The 9,062-nt window shown below is 41.6% G+C and overlaps 1 pseudogene; it reads left to right on the top strand.

The window, feature by feature from the left end:
- Positions 1-8,589: 8,589 nt before the first annotated feature.
- Positions 8,590-8,707, top strand: LOC124720707 (annotated as a pseudogene).
- Positions 8,708-9,062: the final 355 nt, after the last annotated feature.

Raw genomic sequence — 9,062 nt, 5'->3', positions numbered from 1 at the left:
TCTGTTACTTCTTGTTGTAAATTTGATAACTTCCGACGTAACGTGTTGTTAGATGAATCGATTTCATTAATTGTCTGCTGTAAATTTTGAAATTCAGGTGTTTGGATAAATGAAACCGGTGCAGTATCGTCTGATTTATTGTCATTAGCATTTTCGATAACATCAATACGACTGGCCAATTCATCACATTTTTCAGTCAGTATTTTAACCTGATCATCGGTTTTAGAATCAGACGCATTAATCTGTTTTTGCAACTTGCGCGTAATTTCGCTCAGTTTTTTAACATCACCTTTGATAACATCACAATCCTGTGTTAGATCTAATTGTTCGAATCTATCTGTCACTGTTTGAATATTTACTGTGTGTGTATCTGTTTTTGATTTAAGGTCAGAAATTTCATCCCGTAATTCCGCGTTCAATTGTTCTATGGTATTAATTTTGTCGGACACTGTAGTAATATTATTGTCTACATACGTCTTCGCTTTCGCGAATATTTTACGTTTGTCCTCTTGTCTCTGTGCAGTGATTGTTTCCATGACTTGTCGTTTTACTTTGTTTTGATCTTGAATAAATCTGCGGAAACGCGTATTACTGTTCTGTATGTGCTGACTAAAGCGCTCGTTAATCTGAGTGTTCTGCTGTTCGAATTTCTCGTCTATCTTTGCGTCCATAGTGCGCGAAAGTTCTACCGTCATTGCTTTAAACTCGTCCCGTAATTGTGCAGCTTTTTCAGAGCATTGTTTAGCGACTCCGCTAATTTCGTCTCTGAGTGTTTCTGTTGCGACTGTTTGCATTTCTCTTAATTCTTGCGCAACAGATTTAATTTCTTCGCTATTTTTTTGTGAACAAGCCTCAATTTCCACGCGCAACTGTTCCTTAGTGTCATGGCACTGCGCGGCAACGTCTCTAATTTGTTCACTAAGCTGTCTGGAATTGTCGTCTAATTTTTTATTAAGTTGTTTGAGATTTTCGTTATTATTGTCAAGTTTTTCATTTAACTGTTTATTCTGCTCACTAAGGTTGTCTTGTTTTTCGTTCTGTTCGTTCTTAAACTGTAGCATTATTGCTATAAATTGATCCAAAGTAACATTACCTACTCCATTATCTGTGCTGTTTGATTGTGTACCTGGAATTGTCGCGCTTTGTGTGACCATTTGGTCATTCTGCAATTTACAAAAAGGATTATCAGTCGGACCTACACTGTCACTCACTATTTCGGAATTAAATAAATCCGTCGTACTTTGTGTATCCTGTTCATTTTCATTAGACAAATTTGTCTGTACATTACTTGGATTTTCTAAATCGGGTGTGTTAAGCTCGGCAGCGCTCATTACTATAGAGCGTCCCGCGTCATCAATTGTCGTCAAATTAACAGACGAGACAATTGAGTTCGTTTGTTCATCATTAAGACAAAAGTCATCATTAGTGGTTGGAATGCACTGATTGTTAGTGAACGCAGGATTGTCACCATTACGTTGCGTATCACAATTACTATCGGTCACGTTGTTTAAGTCGGTAATTTCATTCACAATACTTCGCGATACACTATTCACAGTCTTTCGCGGCATTTTTACAATAGTCAAAATTTTTCACAAAACAAATCAACACAATGCAAAAGCAACACACAAATACAACAAAGCAACAAATTGCCGTTGACCTGTAGAGAGAAAGTCACAAGATTAATAAAAGCGTAGCGCCAAATCCTAATTATACTTAAGCAAATAAGAGCAGATATCTGACTGTTGCTCAAAAGACTCTCAACGAAATACGATCCTGGACTGGGTGTCGCCAAGTGTAACCTCCCCACAAAAATTTTAAAAGAAAAGAAAAGGACGATACTAATTAGAAATGCTGATGGACATGGCTCTATGCGTAACCTGCCCACAATGAAATGTACTGACAATGGCAACAAAAATGTGAAATACGCAATCTGACTCAAATATAAATCCTTCAAAAGTAAAGTCCATTCAGTGACAAAAAAATTCAATTAAACCGAAATATCGGTCTTTGGCCCTGTGTAAAACAATCAGAATTAAAGTCTTACCTCAGAATAAATGGATGTCACATATCTGCTCTTGTTGTTGCGCACCGCTTCGAGGAACTGCATTGCAAATAATAATATTCTCTTTTTTTGTGATTTTAGTGGAGTTTTTCTTTAAAAGAAGTGGAATGAAATGGGAAGTGCAACGAAATCTTGAGTTCAATAAAAAATTAAATTTTTGAAAAAATGCTTTTGAAATAAAAAAATTATTATTGGGAGACTTGTTGGAGAATAATTACAATAAATAAAATTTTTCATTATCTAATGATTATATTAATTAACAGTATACCTTATTCCTCATCTTGACCAGTGTTGCCGACCGCCTACATCACACAACCGCACTGGGCTGCTACTACTGACCGACCGCTCTCCATGACGACTACAGACTGAGTACTGCTCTCAACTAGACAGAGCTACAGACTCGCAACGACTGACTGACTGCTACTGACTGACAGAGAACCGCTCGCAACACTCGCGCGGTCAAGCGCATACTCTCTGGTCACAGATGCTACAATGCCTCGCCATCGCTGCTATGTTACATACGTGTTTCAAGACGAATCTTGAAAATTAGGTGGACTGATAAGGTAAGGAATGAGGAGGTTCTACGCAGAATCGGAGAGGAAAGGAATATGTGGAAAACACCGATAAGGAGAAGGGACAGGATGACAGGACATCTGCTAAGACACGAGGGAATGACTTCCACGGTACTAGAGGGAGTTGTAGAGGGCAAAAACTGTAGAGGAAGACAGAGATTGGAATACGTCAAGCAAATAATTGAGGACGTAGGTTGCAAGTGCTACTCTGAGATGAAGAGGTTAGCACAGGAAAGGAATTCGTGGCGGGCCGCATCAAACCAGTCAGTACACTGATGACCAAAAAAAAAAAAAACTAACTATTGATTTATTATTAGACATTTCGTACCGGGTGATCAAAAAGTGAGTATAAATTTGAAAACTGAATAAATCACTGAATAATGTAGATAGAGAGTTAAAAAATTGACACACATGCTTGGAATGACATGGGGTTTTATTAGAACCAAAAATACAAAAGTTCAAAAAATGTCCGACAGATGGCGCTTCATCTGATCAGAACAGCAATAATTAGCATAACAAAGTAAGACAAAGCAAAGATGTTGTTCTTTACAGGAAATGCTCAATATGTCCACCATCATTCCTCAACAACAGCTGTAGTCGAGGAATAATGTTGTGAACAGCACTGTAAAGCATGTCCGGAGTTATGGTGAGGCATTCATTGGCATCGGATGTTGCCTTTCAGCATCCCTAGAGATGTCGGTCGATCACGATACACTTGCGACTTCAGGTAACCCCAAAGCCAATAATGGCACGGACTGAGGTCTGGGGACCTGGGAGGCCAAGCATGACGTAAGTGGCGGCTCAGCACACGATCATCACCAAACGACGCGCGGAAGAGATCTTTCACGCGTCTAGCAATATGGGGTGTTTTTTTTTTGTTCTAATAAAACCCCATGTCATTCCAAGCATGTGTGTCAATTTTTACCTCTCTATCTACATTATTCCGTGGTTTATTAAGTTTTCAAATTAATACTGACTTTTTGATCACCTGGTACATCAATAATCTACCAGCCTACTTATCCCTCTTAGCTACAGAATTGAAAGGAAAACGATGTACGTTCACGCTTCGCGATAACCACTTTGCTAGCCATGGTAACTGCATGTAAGTGGCACAACAAGACGTGTGTGGTTAGCCCATCGTTCGGTGTCGTCACATATCGGATTTGTCGGAAACACTTCATGTCCACTTCCCTGTTGTTTTTTTTTTTTTTGTCATTTCTGCCAAGGCCAGCGACTTATTAGTTGTAGTGCCAAAATTGCGTGGTGATGTTAAATGCTGCAGTTTCTATTGGTACCGCCGAGCGCCGATTAAGTCAGCATTTAACCCCACACGTCTCGGACCACCGCAAAAACCAATCCTGTCATTTAGATTTTTATTGATCATTTTCAGCATCTTTTTATGGAGGATGCTGATGTGAAGAAACAGCACACTAGCTGCATTAAAAATTGTTTTTTAATGCAGCTGGTATGGTATTTCTTCACATCGGAAATCTTGTTGTTCCATTCAGTCCGCCACCCCCTAGTGCGGTCGGAGTTCTTCTTTGTGCCGTCTATACTTGCTTCATACAATCAAAGACAAAGACTGCACGAGCTGAAAGCCCAAAAAATAGAAAGACTCCTTCACACAGGAAAAGGAAAATTATGCTGTACTCAAATTTCAAAGGAACAGTTTCAAATATTTACCGAAAATTACGAAGAAATATAAATAAAATAAAAATATCGGCACTCGATAGTGAAATGTAGTCAAATTAAGTCGGGTGATGCTGCCAGAATTAATTAGGAAATGACACACTTAAAGTAGTAAAGGAATTTTGCTATTTGGGGAGCAAAATAACTGATGATGGTCAAAGTAGAGAGGATATAAAATGTAGACTGGCAATGGCAAGGAAAGCGTTTCTGAAGAAGAGAAATTTGTTAACATCGAGTATAGATTTAAGTGCCAGGAAGTCGTTTCTGAAAGTATTTGTATGGAGTGTGCCATGTATGGAAGTGAAACATGGACGATAAATAGTTTGGACAAGAAGAGAATAGAGGCTTTCGAAATGTGGTGCTACAGAGGAATGCTGAAGATTAGATGGATATATCACATAACTAATGAGGAGGTATTGAATACAATTGGGGAGAAGAGGAGTTTGTGGCACAACTTGACAAGAAGAAGGGACCGGTTGGTAGGACATGTTCTGAGGCATCAAGGGATCACCAATTTAGTATTGTAGGGCAGCGTGGAGGGTAAAAATCGTAGAAGGAGACCAGGAGATGAATACACGAAGCAGATTCAGAAGGATGTAGGTTGCAGTAGGTACTGGGAGATGAAGCTTGCACAGGATAGAGTAGCATGGAGAGCTGCATCAAACCAGTCTCAGGACTGAAGACCACAACACCAACAAATGTCTGGGGAAAAAATATTGCCGATGTATTTTGTTACTGAAACTTCCTGGCAGATGCCCGCAAAAGGGAAAGGTCGCGAGTTCGAGTCTCGGTCCGGCACAGAGTTTTAATCTGCCAGAAAGTTTCATATCAGCGCACACTCCGCTACAGAGTGAAAATTACTTTATGTATATTTCGTTACTGTTAAAAAAAGTCGAGATATTGATATTAGTTTCGATGTATGGTCCTAGTTTCATTGATCTGTGTTACGTGCCTGTGAACATTATGTGGAAGTCACTTCCGTCCTTCAGTTTTGCACACCACGTTGCGCAGGCTGGTCAGACACAGCCTCAATTAATTAGCCCTGAAGTTAGCCAATCAAGCCGTTGCTTGCGCCAATTCAAGCTGCCCGGCAGATGCAATTAGTGACCCTTGTTCTCATCGCGTAGATGACTGCGTACGAGACTGCTCTGCCTTTGCTCGGGTTCGATCCTTACTATTCCCACGACCTATTTCTGTAACGCTCCCTTGTTCAGCTTTAGGAAACCAAACGAAGAACACGTTTGTTCGCAGCGTCACACTTGGGCCGCTTGGATTTGCGCGCAACTGCCTGACAGACTAACTTCAATGCTAATTAATTGGTAACCGAATTTTATCTTAACAATTATTTCTCAGCACAACCTATCGTACAACACACTTACAGGCTTTTCAGACTATTTCTGTATAACGATTTTCAATACGACCGTTCGATTGATGTTGTTGTGGTCGTCAGTCCTGAGACTGGTTTGATGCAGCTCTCCATGCTACTCTATCCTGTGCAAGCTTCTTCATCTCTCAGTACTTACTGCAACCAACATCCTTCCGATTCTGCTTAGTGTATTCATCTCTTGGTCTCCATCTACGATTTTTACCCTTCACGCTGCCCTCCAATGCTAAATTGGTGACCCCTTGATGCCTCAGAACATGTCCTACCAACCGGTCCCTTCTTCTAGTCAAGTTGTGCCACAAACTCCTCTTCTCCCCAATTCTATTCAGTACCTCCTTATTAGTGATGTGATCTACCCATCTAATCTTGAGCATTCTTCTGTAGCACCACATTTGGAAAGCTTCTATTCTCTTCTTGTCCAAATTATTTATTGTCCATGTTTCACTTCCATACAAGGCTACACTCCATACAAATACTTTCAGAAACGACTTCCTGACACTTGAATCTATACTCGATGTTGACAAATTTCTCTTCTTCAGAAACGCTTTCCCTGCTATTGCCAGTCTACAATTTATATCTTCTCTACTTTGACCATCATCAGTTATTTTGCTCCCCAAATAGCAAAACTCCTCTACTACTTTAAGTGCCTCATTGCTCAATATACAGATTGAATAACATCGGGGAGAGGCTACAACCCTGTCTCACTCCATTCCCAACCACTGCTTCCCTTTCATGCCCCTCGACTCTTATAACTGCCATCTGGTTTCTGTACAAATTGTAAATAGCCTTTCGCTCCCAGTATTTTACCCCTGCCATCTTTAGAATTTGAAAGAGAGTATTCCAGTCAACATTATCAAAAGCTTTCTTTAAGTCTAGAAATGCTAGAAACGTTGGTTTGCCGACTGTTCTATAAGTAATGGAAACACATTTTCTCTGAAAGCAGGTTGTTTTTATTCAGGATTCCAATACACCATATTATCCCCCACTTTTTTCTCTACATAACCCTATTTTTCTACATTATCTCCGTTCAACGCGACAGCCTTACGTCACCTTACTGTGAGAGCCTGTATATCCGCATGCTACCACTCTACTGGGCGACGTCGGAACCAACGTCCTGGTGCGTCAGTAACCTGCCCATCACCCACGCACTGCTTCCCGCGGAGTGCAGCCTTCATTAGGCCAGACAGATGGAAGTCCGAAGGTAGCCGGCCGGTGTGGCCGTGCGGTTAAAGGCGCTTCAGTCTGGAACCGCGTGACCGCTACGGTCGCAGGTTCGAATCCTGCCTCGGGCATGGATGTGTGTGATGTCCTTAGGTTAGTTAGGTTTAATTAGTTCTAAGTTCTAGGCGACTGATGACCTCAGAAGTTGAGTCGCACAGTGCACAGAGCCATTTGAACCATTTTGGAAGTCCGAATATGTGAGATCCGGGCTGTGGGATAGACGGGGAAGAACAGTCCAATGAACTTTTGTGAGCTCCCCTCTGATTCGCAGACGCGTGTGAGAGCTTGCGATATCTACATCTACATCTAAGTGATTATCTGCTGTTCACAGTAAAGTGCCTGGCAGAGGGTTCAATGAACCACCTTCAAGCTGTCTCTCTATCCTTCCACTCTCGAACGGCGCGCGGGAAAAGTGAACACTTAAACTTTTATGTGTGAGCCCTGATTTCTCTTATTTTATCGTGATGATTTCTCCCTATGTAGGTGGGTTCCAATAGAATGTTTTCGCAATCGGAGGAGAAAACCGGTGATTGAAGTTTCATGAGAAGATCCCGTCACAACGAAAATCGCCTTTGTTTTAATGATTGCCACTCCAATTCACGTATCATGTCTGTGGCACTATCTCCTCTATTTCGCGATAATACAAAACGGCTGGCCTTTGAAATTTTTCGATCCCATCCGTCAGTCTCATCTGATACGGATCCCACACCGCACAGCAGCACTCCAGAATAGGGCGGACAACCGTGGTGTAAGCAGTCTCTTTAGTAGACCTGTTGCACCTTCTAAGTGTCCTGCCAATGAATCGCAGTCTTTGGTTTGCTATACCCACAACATTATCTATGTGATCGTTCCAATTTAGGTTATTTGTAATCGTAATCCCTAAGTATTTAGTAGAATTTACAGCCTTCAGCGTAATCGAAATTTAGCTAAATAACTTCACACTTTTCCTTATTCAGGGTCAATTGCCACTTTTCGGACCATACTGATATCTTATCTAAATAATTTTGCAAGTCGTTTTGAGTATCTGATGACTGTACAAGACGGTAAATGACAGCATCATCTGCAAACAATCTAAGACGGCTACTCAGAGTGTCTCCTATGTCGTTACTATAGATCAGGAACAATAGAGGATCTATAACTCTCCCTTGGGGAACGCCGTATATTACTTCTGTACGATGACTTTACGTTTATTACTACGAACTGTGACCTTTCTGATAGCAAGTCACGAATTCTTTCGGATAACTGAGGTGATATTCCACAGGCAAGCAATTTGGTTAGAAGAAGCTTGTGAGGAAGAAGAAGTTGGCTTGCATTTTTGTGGCGACGAACACGATTTTGTCGTTTCTCCAAAGTGGGACAATACATTTCGGAACTGATCGTTGCTCCACGATGGACGACATGAAACAGAATAACCTCTTCATCGGCCAAGAAGGCCGTCGCCATGAATCTGCCAGCCGAGGATGCCGCTTTGAACGTTCTCTTCGGAGGAGAGATGGTGTGGTCCCACTTCATGGATTGCCATTTCCTTTCCTGTTCAAACTGTTGAACTCGCGTTTCAGTGCCTGTGACAGTGATCTGCAAAAAATTGTCACTATGAGTCTCTTAACGCGCAATCAATTCCGCACAGATGGGCCTTTATTGTTGTCTATGGTCTCTTGTTGGCCAACAGCCTTGCCGCAGTGGTAACACTGGTTCCCGTCAGATCACCGAAGTTAAGCGCTGTCGGCCTGGGCTAGCACCTGGATGGGTGACCATCCGGTCTGCAGAGCGCTGTCGGCAAGCGGGATGCACTCAGCCCTTGTGAGCCAAACTGAGGAGCTACTTGACTGACAAGGGAACCTCCCCATCGCACCCCCCTCAGATTTAGTTATAAGTTGGCACAGTGGATAGGCCTTGAAAAACCGAACACAGATCAATTGAGAAAACAGGAAGAAGTTGAGTGGAACTGTGAAAAAATAAGCAAAATATACAAACTGAGTAGTTCATGGGAAGATAGGCAACATCAAGGACACTGAGATCGCAGCAGCGCTGTGGTCTCGTGGTAACGTGAGCAGCTGCGCAACGAAAGGTCCTTGGTTCAAATCTTCCATCGAGTGAAAACTTTAATTTTTTATTTTCAGTTTATGTGACAAAC

Source organism: Schistocerca piceifrons, chromosome 11, assembly GCF_021461385.2.
Source record: "Schistocerca piceifrons isolate TAMUIC-IGC-003096 chromosome 11, iqSchPice1.1, whole genome shotgun sequence".
Taxonomy (NCBI): Eukaryota; Metazoa; Arthropoda; class Insecta; order Orthoptera; family Acrididae; genus Schistocerca; species Schistocerca piceifrons.
Note: the sequence above shows the minus strand (reverse complement) of the source record. Positions and strands in the feature narration are given on the sequence as shown.